Below are 14,137 nucleotides of genomic sequence, written 5' to 3'. Positions count from 1 at the left end.
CACAATACGAGGGATTTGGTCTTACTCTAGAAGGTACGGCATTGACATGGTTTCAACCACTGAACATAGGGGGATTCCATGACATTGACCATTTGCTAAGAGAGTTTGCTGAGGAATTCTCAAAACGAGGGATTAAGCACAATACGGTCTCACAAATATATGCTTTTAAACAGAGAGAACACGAAAAAGTGAAGGAAGCTTCACTTCGCTTCAAACAATACATTGAGAGATGTCCAGTACGTGAACGACCACAAGATGACAGACTATCTGTTCTCTTTATTGAGGGACTGAGAAACGACACTCTCAAGAAGGACTTGCACTTGAAAGCTTGTACAAGTTTCGAGCAAGTAACGAGAGAGGCATTGTACTTAGTGGATAACTGTACGGTTTATGGAGAGGTGTCAGCGGATACAGATTTTGCATCCAGTAGCTCTTCCTCCGTAGCGAGCGAGACTACCACTAAAAAGAATGTTCAAACAACAACCATGCCAAATGTAGAGCAAATGATAGAAGATGCTCTAAAAAGGATGGCACCATACCAAAAACCATTGCCAAAAACACTGAAATGGTGTGCTATTGAACAAAAATGGACAAACCATCCAACAGAGGAGTGCTATTACAACAAAGGGTATGTAAGGGAGCGTCAGTATGCACCTCCTGCTCAATTAGCACCACCTCAAGTACATCCAGTACCTCGATACCCAACGGGAAATGTACCAGGACCTATGGGGATAGAAAGACCGCAACCGGTATTGGGACAACAACCACCTTTACCAGGAGCAAGACCAGTAGGCATTAGATATGCACCAACCTTAGAGAATCAGGAAGAACAAGCCTAGTGCCTGTTCAAGCCTATTATGAAGAATCTGGTGCACACATGTCTCCAACTGTGTATTACCCACCAGAAGAACCCAAACAACCAGAACCATGGGGCATGATTGGGAATGTTGGAATACCAACAGTTACAAGTGCTTCTGATGAAGAGAGATACAATTTGGACGCAAGAACATTGATGTTCATAGCTCATGGAGGGTTAACAGGACAAAGACCATCCTATCCACAAAGGACGAATCAAGTGGGACCAAGACCAGCACTAGGACCCTGTTACAAGTGTGGAGGTGACCATCTGATGAATGTTTGTCCACATACGGAAATCATTAGAATTAACGCTTATTGCACTGAGTGTGGGGTTACTCACTTCATTGAGGATTGTTCAAAGAATCCAAACAAAGTGCAAAAGACGACATTGAATATGCTAGAAACTATTCCTACCAGCAGTGGGTCTGAAAATGAAACTCTGATACCAACGCAAGTTGTTACTAGAGCTCAAGCTAAGAAAACCACTAGAGAACCTGAGAATGGAAAGTTAGCGACTGAAATGGTTAGTCAAGGACCGCGGAGTCAGAAAAACACATGGAAAGCTAGAAAAGCACGCATGAAGTTGAGAAAAGAACGTGAAGACGCTATTCTAGCTGAGGAACTAAAGCGAACTAAAGATAGATTAGAAAAACTTGAGAGTCAAAACGGGAAACGAGAGATGAGCCCGGAAAGAACGAAACAAAAGAGTATCAAAGAAACAACGAGCTTAAGCTCAGGGGGATCAGTGCTAGTCGACAAAGTACACGAACCATTGGACGCACTGATGAGAGCTTACGAAGCTAGGTTAAAGAACAACCAAACACAAGAACAGAGGTGGATGACATACCCAAACGCGGAATTGGAAAAGCAGAGACTTGAAATGTGCCAGAGAATGATCGAGACTGCACAAGCCTTATTAGAACCACCAAAAGAAACAATGAATTGTGGAACGGAAAACCCAATTCAGCAAGAGACTATCGTTTCACGGGTAGCTGAAAAGACTCCCAGTGCACAAAAGCCTGAAAATACACACAAGGATGACCGCATAGTATTGAACACAACCGATCAGGAGATAGAGAGTTTTCATCCAGTCATACAGAGGTCTTACGAAAGAGATGAGGATTACAATGAATTTTGGAAACAAGTGAGAGAGGCAAACTTTGCAAACGAGCTAAGTTGCCAAGCTAATCAGACAAATTGGGAAAAGGACATCAGGAATCCTCCCATAGTGGAATTTGAGGCAGGATCTCAAGTGGACTTGGATCTGCAATCTTACTGGGGAGATGGGGGCTCTGTTAGAACAATGGAGAGCAAACCTCATCACTGAATACCTTACCTTCATACTTAGGAGAGTATGAAGCAAAATCCGAGACTAGAGCACTTCCCTCACGAAGAATCTCATCAGAAAAAGTCATGGACTCGCAAGGATTGATAGAGATCTTGTCAACACCAGTGACATGCACTATCACTCTAGCTGAGCTTTTGAGGCTAAGACCACATATGTGGACCACTGTAGGAAAATGCTTGGAGAAATTTGGGATAAAAGACCCAACATCGAGACTGCAAGAGGGTATACAAGAGCTGAGTAAACCACAAAAGAACGCTAAGCCTGTACCCTTAAACAAGGTCGGAGAGTATTGCGAAGGTGAAGAGGGGAATACAACCTTACCAGTTGAATTCCAAGGAGTGAACACGATGGCAATACTAGACAGCGGAGCTGGGGTAGCCATTGCTACAAAAGAAATCTGGAAAAAATGGGGGAAACCAGCAATAAGGAAGACTAGGTTGAAACTCCAATTAGCAGATGGACACATGGAGAAACCTATGGGGTTATTAGAGAAAGTTGTAGTGACTTCTTGCGGCATTGAATACGAACATACTTTTGCTATTGTCGATTTTGGCAAGGAGAATAACTATGATATCATACTGGGAAGACCATTCATGAGACAGTTGAAAATGGTCCAGGATTGGGGCTACGATCACATATACCTGAGAAATATGGAAACCACTACACGTGTGAACCTGAAAGACCATAGCTACAAAGATGTGAACCGAACACCGGTAGAGGAGTTTGATTCAGCTACTTTGGCGGGATCCGAATTTCCAGCTTGGTTAGGTAAACCCAAGGAGTTATGGATGTGTGGAGCTTCGAAATGTGGAAGTCTGAAACGAGAAGAATGTGTTTTAGAAAGGGCTATCGAAGACGAAACTTATATAGGAGAACCCTTTCCAGAGGACACGCTTGAACCATTAGAATGGACACACATTCTAGCAACCCTAGATGTTTGTGCAATTCTGGATGGTCCCACAACGAAATTTTGCGACAAGGACGGGTACGACGTGGTTCCGTACTTCATGTTGAGAACTGTACTCGAAAAAGAAACTGAAAAGAACGATACACTGGAAAAGGAAGATGAAGAGGAGGTGTTTCACGACATTCCCGATCATCCTGAGTGGGGAAATGAAGCAGACAACGAGTCAACGGACAATTCAAGCGGAAATGAAGAAACTATAACGGATGTCCGATTTTATGATTTTCCGAACCAAACTAAACAACGCCAGAAACTCTATAGAGCAAAGAGAAAAAAAAAGGGGGTTAGAACCAATCTGATGCCTAGAATAAGAGGAAAAAATCAATTCCTAATGCTAGTAAAGGCGGAAGATTGTGTTAAGGACAAGGTTTCTGGAAGAATGAGAGGCAATGATCAAAAGAGCTTACGAAAAAATAAAAAAGGCTCAAGAAATCAAGTTCAAAGGAATGGAACGAAAACTGAAACTGAAAAATCAGAAAAGAACAAGCGCAACAGAGACAATTGAGAGTGGAGAGGGCGAAAATGCCAAAATCAAGGAAAACATGGATGTTCCCTCTCACTATAGGAAATTCACAATAGAGGATAGGAAGGTGGTATTAACCCAACCTATTCGAGAGAGGAAGGAGAACGAATCTTCTGACGGACCGGAGGATGCAAAAAAAGTTGATTTAGCAGCTCCAGGTGAGCCACCTAGACCGGTGTACATAGCCACAGATTTGTGTCCAGGCGAGGAAGAGAGACTTTTGAGTCTTCTCAGAGAGTATAGGGATGTGTTTGCATGGTCTTATAAGGACTTAAAGGGAGTTGACCCATCGATATGCCAACACATAATCCCACTGAAACAAGACGCAAAGCCTAGCAGACAGAGACCATACACATATAATGATACTTTTGCTAAGCGAATCAAAGAAGAGATAGATAAGCTAATGGAAGCTGAATTCATATACGAGATTGAACACACCGATTGGGTATCTCCAATTGTGGTGGTACCCAAGAAGAACGGAAAACTCCAAGTGTGTGTCAACTTAAAGAAAGTGAATGCTGCAATAATCAGGGACAATTATCCCTTGCCGATAACTGATCATGTTCTAGAGCGTGTATCAGGGAAAACAACATACTCTTTTCTTGATGGTTTTTCAGGATATAACCAGCTAGCCATAGCACTGGAAGATCAACATAAAACAGCTTTTGCAACGGAGTGGGGAATTTATGCTTATCGGGTTATGCCTTTTGGTCTAACCAATGCTCCCGCAACCTTCCAGAGGCTGATGACGCATGCTTTCAAAGAATACTTAAGGTTGTTTCTAGAAATATACATGGATGACTTATGTGTACATTCTCTTCTGAGAGATGAGCATCTAGAACACCTAAGAAAAGTATTTGAGAAATGTAGGACATATCGCATTTGTCTCAATCCTGAGAAATGTGTGTTTATGGTCCGACAGGGCAGAATTCTGGGACATATTGTCTCACAAAACGGAATATCCACGGATTTAGAGAAGATAAAAGTTATAGTGGATATGCCTAGACCAACCAATGCGAAACAAGTACAGAGCTTTATGGGACATTGCGGATATTATAGACGATTCATTTACATGTACGCTATAATAGGCCAACCACTTTACAGGCTAATAGTGAACTTTGAATGGACAGAGGAGTGTGAGGAATCATTCAAGAAATTGAAAGAGGCACTCATTACTGCTCCAGTCTTGAAATCACCAGATTGGGAGAAGATATTCCATGTGCATATAGATGCTTCGGCATATGCAATAGGATGCATTCTGGCTCAGCCAGAAGAAGGAAACATGGATTTTCCTATCTGTTACGCCAGTCGACAGCTCAACAATGCAGAGAAGAATTACACCACAACAGAGCGAGAAGGATTAGGAATGATATATGCTGTGAAGAAATTTCGGCATTATCTTCTAGCCAACAAGTTTGTGTTTTTTACGGATCACCAAGCCTTGCTCTACCTAGTGAATAAACCATGCAATACCGGGAGAATAGTGAGATGGTTCATTATCTTACTGGAATTCGACTTCACGGTAGTAGTAAAGAAAGGAAAAACACATCTTAGAGCTGATCATCTTTCGCGATTGACGAATGGAGAAGACCCTATAGGAGTAGATGACGACATGCCAGACGCGTACTTGTTCAACATAGAAATGATACCGAAGTGGTCTCAAAATGTCGTTAACCTATTAACCTATGGAGGAGAGTTCGATAGAAGAGAATACAACCAGAAACATATTGCTATTCAGCAATCCAAGAATCTTCAATTGGTTGCAGGAAGGTTGTATCAATTGGGAAATGATCATGTTTTACGACTATGCATCAATCCTGAGGAATATAATATATATCTGCGCGAAGCACATGTTCAGGAATGTGCATTTCATTGTTCAAGAAGGAACACATATAGGAATTTGTTACAATTGGGAGTCTATTGGCCAGGAATGAAAGAAAGCGTACATGAATATGTCACTGTATGTATTGTATGTTCATCAAAACCGCCAGCAGAGTATTCGACATTATATCAGATAATGATCGCTCCAGAATGGAGTCAGTATATTGTTGAATATCTCACAAATAGAACTTTCCCAGAAGGAACGTCAAAAGCTCGTCAGAAATCTGTAGAGACAGAAGCTAGAGATTACGCTTTAATAGGAGATCAACTCTATAAGAGAGGTAAAGACAACCAGCTTAGGATTTGCGCATCAGAGTCTGAGTATGTGATAATCCTGGAGCAAGCTCATGGAGGAGTAGGTGGAGGCCATTTCTCAGGTGATAAGACAGCAAAACTTGTCTTAGCCGCAGGAATATGGTGGCCAACATTACATATGGACGCTGAGGAATACGTTAAACGGTGTGATGACTGTCAGCGGACCAAAGTACCACTTAAAAGAGATGATATGCCGCTTAGACCAATGATGGGGGCAAGAGCTTTTGCAAAATGGGGGATTGATTATGTCGGACCCATTTCACCTCCTGCATATAAGACTCATGCACAATACATCATTGTGGCTACAGACTATCTAACAAAGTGGGTCGAAGCAAAGGCAACTCAAAAAGCAGATGCCAGGACCACGGCACAATTTCTATATGAATACGTCTTTGTACGATATGGATTGCCAATAGAAATTGTGAGTGATCGAGGCACACATTTTATAAATGAAGTGATAGAGATCCTTCTAGATGAATTCATGGTAATCCATAGGAAATCAGCCCCGTATCATCCACAAGCAAACGGACAAGCTGAAGCAACAAACAAAACCATATGCACGGTCCTTACGAAGATTGTATCTGAGTCGAGAACTGACTGGGACCAGAAGTTGCATTCAACATTATGGGCATATAGGGTAGCATATAAAACATCAATAGGAACGACCCCATATAACATGGTTTTTGGGCTAAATGCTATCTTACCAATAGAATTCTTGATTTCAACCTTAAGGGTGGCTAAGGATCTAGAGTGGACAGGGCACGAGCTTTCTGATAGAATAGATGACCTGGAAAAGCTAGATGAGCTTCGCCTAAAAGCAGTAGCTTCTATCTACGCTCAAAAAAGGCGACAAAAGGAATTTTTTGATAAGCATGTGCGGACTAAAGAGTTTAAGGTTGGGGACTATGTCCTAGTTTACACTCTGAAACAGCATGCTAAGAAGCTTAAAAAGCGAGGGATGGGACCTCTGGTGATTAAAGATCTATCACCAAGTGGAGCCGTCAAGCTTGCTACATTAGACGGAGAAGAAATGCCCAATTGGATTAGTGGATGCAGAGTGAAAAAGTATCTTTTGCCGCTAACCCAAGACATGCTTCTCAAAATACATCAAGAAAAGCTGCGTGTCCAGAAAAAGAAAAAGATTGTGGAGGAAGCGCAAGCCGAGGCGAAGGAAAGAATGGAGAAAAGAAGACTACTGCGTCAGAAACAGCGCAATGAAGGAGCAATACGAATAAACGCAGTCAGTATAACAGAAATGGATAATGACAAAGAAGAACCCATCATTGAATGCAAAGTAGGAACCAACCAAATCAAAGCCAGAGCACTATTGGATTCAGGAGCTCAAGCTAACCTACTTTCACTCAGTTTGTATAGACAATTGACAAATGACACTAAACTACAAACTGCCAAGCAAGAGTTAAAGAGTTACTCTGAGAATTCAATCAAAACTGTCGGATGCACAGTTTTACATATACAGATTAACCAATATGTGTATCCTCATATGTTTTACGTGGTTGAAGACCAAGCTACACAACATCCATTATTGCTAGGACAACCATGGCAGAAGCAATACAATGCAATGATTGACTGGAGTTCTAAATCAGTGCTTATCAAATACGAAGGTGAAAGTCAATCAGTTAAGTTCACCAAAGGAGAAGAGCCAACTCCAAAGGACGAATCCAAAGACAAAGGTAAACAACAACCAGAGAAAAAGAAGAAGCAATGGCAACCAAAAGTTTCTATACAACCGGATTACTCTTCGACGAGGAATTCTCAACAGTGGATAAGGAAGACAAGCAATAATATAACAGCTCAACCTTGGGAAAAAACGGAGTCAAAGTTGGTATGGAGACCAAAAAAGGTTGTGCCAGAGAACACAAAGGTGGAAAACAGAGTCTTCAATACCAGACAACAGAGTGATTCCAGACAATCAAGGACAGTGAAACAGATCTGGATTCCAAAGAAGTTCATGACGGCACAAAGCTATAGCAAGCAAATTTGGATCCCAAAGATTTGTAAACAGGAACTCCCTTCAGTACAATCAACGGAAACTCCTAGGTATTTCAAGGCGAGGAAATCAACACAAAGAACAAAGCAGGTTTGGGTCGCAAAGAGTTTGTGGCAAGCACAAGCGAAGCGGAAGCAGATTTGGATTGTAAAAAAGAACAACAAGGTAAAGAAGAATCCATCTACTGATTCTACTACCGAAGTGCCAAAACCAACCCAAAACCCGACCACCAATCCTTCAATCAAACAAAGAGCAGCTTTATTGGAAAGACTGTTGTATCATCGCTCTACAATTGCATTGGGAACTTATGACCAAAACAACTACAATGCTTCGCCCACAGACACTTCATAGTCGTCCGGGAGGACTCAGACTAGGAGGGGGGAGGTATACAGGTATACAGGAGTTACAAAGCAGCTACAAGCGCCAAAAACAAAGAAAAACAAAAATTATATTACAAGGGCAGTGTCTTACATGATTTTGCAATTTTTATGTTTGATTGCGGATATTGATAATATTTATGCCCTTATATACCTTGTTTTGCAACAAGAAGAGATCAAATGATGAATTTGGGTCTCTAGACGTGTAAATATCACTAAATAAGAGTGTTTTTGGAGCTAAAAAGTGGAAAAAAGTGGTAATCCAAGTCCAGAAATCACAAATAAGTGTATATTCATATACACAGGGTTACCAGCTATTTATCGTGTATGTTTGGAATTTTTTGGCTTCAATTTGCTATTTTCCTTTATTTTTTATGATTTTCTTAATAAAAGTAAAAGAAAAATAAAAAAGCAGGTGAAATGAGATCGAAAAAAGAAAAGAATAGACGGTGATGGTCCTAATGACAAGGGCAACCCATGGTAAAAATTGGTACAATTCTGAAAAAGTTGCGGAAAGCCCGAAATGACAGAATTTTGGCAAAGTGGACAGATTTCTCAGAAACAGGTCAAACGGAGTCCAAATTGAGAAATTTCAAATCCTAAAGTGCATTTCACGACGAGATAGGAGCACATGTCAAATTTGGTAACAAGTGATCCGGGAAGTCCGAAGTTAAGTATTTTTCACTTCACTTTCAAGCTCATTTCCACTATTACCTTCTTGGAGAGAGCAAAGAGCACACAGGAGCATCCGACCTTCTACCGCCTTCTACGACTGCTACGAGAGCTCAGAGGACACCAGACATGAGAGGTAGACTCGTTGCCATAAGCTTTTGATGCTTATCGTTAACTTTTGTCGCGAAAACTGACCAAAACCAAGAAACAAGAGCAGACGGGGAATGGGGAGGAACGCTAGGTAGGGGCACAACCGCCTAACCAAACCTTGCAAGAACTTAGAGGTGGGTTACCCTAGTATAGAAGATGGTTTCTAACACTCAAAGCTCGAGAAAGAACGACTTGAAAAACCCTAGGTCAACAGAGCCTGCAAGAGGCAAACAGAAAAAAGTTGTCGAAACGACACAAAACTTCTCAGGAAGCTTAACAACATCGAGGGCAATGCAACCATGGAGTATCTCCGGGTTTGGATCACCAAAAGTAGGTCGGAACAACCGATTCGGCTGCGGACACACAAAGCGTCATTTTGGCATAACGGCTAAAATTGACGACCAAATGACATGAAACTTCACAAGCAGCTTCAAATATACATGGATGACTTATGTTTGCAAGCAAAACCCAAAAGAAAGCTGATTCACTTACCGATGGTGAAAAAGACGCTTTCGGGCAACCAAATGGAGAAAGATGGAGAACGGGGAGCCAAAGTCAAGTTCAACCAAATAGGTGGCTTCACAACATATCCAATGAGCTGGAAATGCAACTCTCGAGAAGAAAAGTTGAAGAAATTCAACTCCAAGGCAAAAAGACGACTTCGGAGACTGAAATGCCTATAAGGGGGCTTTTTAGCTAAACTGATGACTTTTTAAGTTGAAAACTAGTTAGCAGGGCTTAGGGCACTAGCACAAAGCATTCTTTGCACAAAAAGACCAACATTTCAAGAAAAGACATCATACGCGTATGATGTCTCACAGCATGATTTTCACATCCATTTCAACATTTGAGTGCATAGCCTCATTCCACATGTTAATCACATCCTATGAACCAAGTATCATGAGAATTGGAGTTAGAAAACCCAAGGAAAACCAAAAAGACGCAAAGTAGGCCATAAAATTGATTTTTGGTCCTAATTTTGTCAAAATAACTCCAAACTCATTGAAACTTTGTAGGATTGTTGATTAACACATCTACAAGCTATCTGGAACCAAAAAGCACCATTTTGACACAAAAGACATCATACGCGTATGATGTCTATTTGCACTTACAGAGCCAAAACTGCTCATTTGTCATCATACATCCATTATATATATCTAATACATGCTACATATGAAGTTTGGAACCATTTGGTCAAGTGGATCACCCCATTAGCCCAATTGAGGGAAAATCCTTCATCCAAAGCCTATTTTTGGCCCAAATCCAACATACTCAAGTCCAAACCAAGATTTGAGTAGATACAGTCCTTCACTAGTACATGGGGAGTCCACAGAACCAATCCCATGAAAAATTGATGAAAAAGACATCATACGCGTATGATGTCTCCAGAGCCATTTTTAGCCCAAAATCTATCCAAACTTCATAAATCCACTGAATAAGCCTATCTAAAGCCAAATCCAAGCTTATAGAGAAATTTGGTCCAAAAATACACTAAAAGACATCATACGCGTATGATGTCTCACTATGTGATTTTGGCACCTCAGGGCTTCAACCACCAAACAGAAGTGATCTACATGCCATTTGAAAGTGAACCACCAAGTTTTATCCAATTTGGATCATAAAATCCAATTCCCTTTCAAAATTTTGCCAAGAGCCTGAACTGGACTAAACTGGCCAAAACTTGACCAAATGGGATCCAAACTCAAATCCAAGCATATGATACTCATGTATACACTATCAGCTACAAGCACAACCAATATGAAGTCATTTTGACACAAAAGACATCATACGCGTATGATGTCTCCAGCATGATTTTGAGCCCATTTTGCATATTTTTTCACCTACCTTGCATCCTTAGGCCCTGAATAGCTCATGTTTCAATTTTCAAGTCATTTGAATAGTTAAAAGCTTCATTTCGGCTTTCAGTACTAAAAAGACGCTAACTTCTGAAATTGGAGTTACAGGATCCATGGATTCCGCCAAGTCATCGGCAACGAAGAGAAAAAGACCGACAATCAAAGATGCTCTTGCAGAAGCGGAACCCTTTGACATTCCAGCAGAAACCCTCAAGCCAACCAAAACTTGGGTGGAGGAAGCAGTACTGGAACAAGAGGGAATAAAGATCTACCAGGGGACTTTCAGAGATCCTCAAGGGCAAGCGGTGGATATACCGATGATCCCACAAGAATTGGTGGATTATAGCAGGTCAGAGAACATCAGCAGGTACCTGGAAAGGGCAGACTTGCACAGATTCTTCACCTCGAGACCATCAGGTGTAGATACAAGAAGAGTGTATGAGTTGGCAACCTCCATTCAGAAGGATGGGAAAGCCACATTGACAGCCATGGATGGAGAGAAAGTAGAGTACAGATCACTCCACAGCTCATTGCAGATGCATTGAAGCTGCACAACAAAGGGAGCTCTGTCAGGGAAAGAAGGGAGGCTATAGAGGTTTATGGGTCCAAGAAACAGAATGCAACCTATGGAGATATGGCAGACCAAAGAGCGGCAACCCTTTGCCGACTGTACAACCAATTTCTCCATATTTGCAGTAAAAGACCGCAAAAGTATACGACACCACCCCATGCCATTGCAACTACCATCACATGGGCATTGAAGAGCAATATGCCAAAAGAGGTGAATTACGCTCAACACATCCACGAGCAAGTAATTGCCATGCACAACGAGAAGCCAAAGTACATAGGAGGAGCTGAAATTCTGACAAGAATAGCTTATGAAGCTATTGGAGCTAGAGATCAGTGGCCAAAGGTTCCCTCCCAGAATGAGTGGCTTAGAGAAGCCGATGAGGAGGAAGAACAGCCTGAAGTATCCAAGAGGGCGTCCACAAGAGCACGCCGGAAACTAGAAATAGTTTCAGAACCTGAAGAGGATGTGGACGAGCCGCTTATGAAGAAAGCAAAGAAGAAGGTTGCTCCCAAGCAAACCAAAAGTCAGAAAGCGGCAAGAATGGAAAGACTGGTGGAGCAGTTTAGAGCGGAAAGAGCTCTAAAGGGGACTTTGAAGAAAAGTGGGTGCCAGACCCCACTAAAGTCGGAACTAGCTCAGCCAGGCCACATGTTGATCAATATGATCAATATATTAGAGCTTATGAGGAGTCAGAGGCTATACTGGAGCAGCAACCTGTCGAGCCATACACTGAAGAGGAAGTACAGCTTTTAAAAGCTGAGCTGAAAAAGGACGACAAGGGGAAGAAGAAAGTAGATGAGTCTACTGAACCTCAAGAGAAAGACGGGCAAGCAAACAAAGGAAAGCCAAGATGACTGAGGACAATCAGCCCTCCTTTACTGATGTACCAAGCCCGAAGAAGACGGAAATCATTGTGGAAGAGACCACAGTAGAGATGGACACGATGGTATGGAAAAGCCGGAGGCCGGGACCAAGGAAAAGGAGATAGATCCAGTTCAGCAAAAGAAAAATGATTATGAGGATCTGGTAGCGATAGGGTATACTGAAGAAGAGGCCCTTGAGGCAGTTTATGGGATCACCCTACAAAAACAAGATGATCGGAGAGGGACAGAGGAAAAACAAAGAGTACAAAAGAAAGTGAAGAAAAACTGGACGAGCAGAACGTACTAGAAGAGCCGAAGCCAGTGGAGGTGGTGGCAAAAAAGCTTTAGAGTTGACAGATGAAGATGAAAAAGACATGCACATGGTGCATGAACTGCTCAGCAAGATCAAAGAAAGATCCAAGGCAAAGGAAGTGGAGATTGAGACAGCCAAACAAAGGGAAGCAGAGTTGCAGAGGAAATTAGAGGAATGCTATGACTGAATCTGAAAGTCATAAAGCATCACTCTACGATGCGGAAAACGAGAGAGATGGCTTGATACTCCAGCTAGCCGAGGCTTCAAGAGAAGTAACAAGTGCACAGGAAGCAAGGGAGAGCGGATGGAAGACGACTTGGAGGCGGCTAAAGATGAGCTCATTGAGCTAAGGGAAAGAGTCGAGCTCCAAGAAAGAACAATCACTAGACTCAGGACTACCCCTAGAGCTAGCAGAGCAGGAACCGAACAAGAGGAGCCTCTTGTACAAGCTCTGGAAGACCAGGTCCGAAGCTTACAAAGAGAGCTAAGATTAGAGCAAGTGCAAAGGTTGCACATTGCGGAGGGATCATTGGTAGCAGAGGAGAGGCTCACTTTAGAAAATCAAACACTAAGAACAGAGAATGAGACCCTCCGCAAACAGCTCCAAGATCTACAAGAGCAACAAAGAAGAGAGACAAGACACCACAAGAAGGATCAGGTGGAGCAGCCATAGAGCTACCAGAAACTGGAGAGGCAACCACAATTGAAGATCCAGCCCCAGTTCAAGAGTGGCCTCAACTTCAGGAATCTCTGAAGAAGAAGAACAAAGGCTCCATGACCAAATAGAAAAGTCAACAGAGGAGAGTGCCAAGGCGGAAATGGAATGGGAGAGGAGACTCCTAATCTCCATTAGACTTCAGGGATTAGACACAAAAGTGCTCCATGAAGAGTGGATGCAACCCAGCTTGCCTTTCCCTTTGATGAAGTTTGAAGTGATAAAAACGAAAAAGAGAATAGAGGAGGAGCAGTATGTCGCTCTTTACGAAGGCGACATCACAAAAAGAGGAACAATCAAAGAAGATTGTAGATTCGCAGCCTAGATGGAGAAAAGGTTGGCTGAACAAATACCCAGCCTACCTCATCTACTTGGTGGAGGCACCAAAGGAGATTCGGAGAATGCAACCTTCTGCCGGTGCCAAGAGTCAGAAACTGGAAGAGCATGGCAAGATTGCAGAAAAGAAGCCAAATTTGGCTTAATTATCCCAGGATGCCAGGACCAAAGCAGGAGAGAGAATAGGTAAAGCCTACATGGTGGAAACCCAAGATGGGCACCATCAAAGAAAATCTGCAGGACTCTCTTAGCTTGCATTGAAGTGTTCGCGCCAGATAAAGCCACGACTCGAGTCTCTATCGACGGCGACACAGTGACTGATATGATGTATGATCTTTCATTGCAGCCTTCCAAAGTGTTGCACCTCTATACCAAAGGATTATGTTT

Source organism: Adiantum capillus-veneris, unplaced genomic scaffold, assembly GCF_014529385.1.
Source record: "Adiantum capillus-veneris isolate H3 unplaced genomic scaffold, ASM1452938v2 Hic_scaffold_315, whole genome shotgun sequence".
In the NCBI taxonomy this organism is placed as follows: Eukaryota; Viridiplantae; Streptophyta; class Polypodiopsida; order Polypodiales; family Pteridaceae; genus Adiantum; species Adiantum capillus-veneris.
This window is presented reverse-complemented; position numbering follows the sequence as displayed.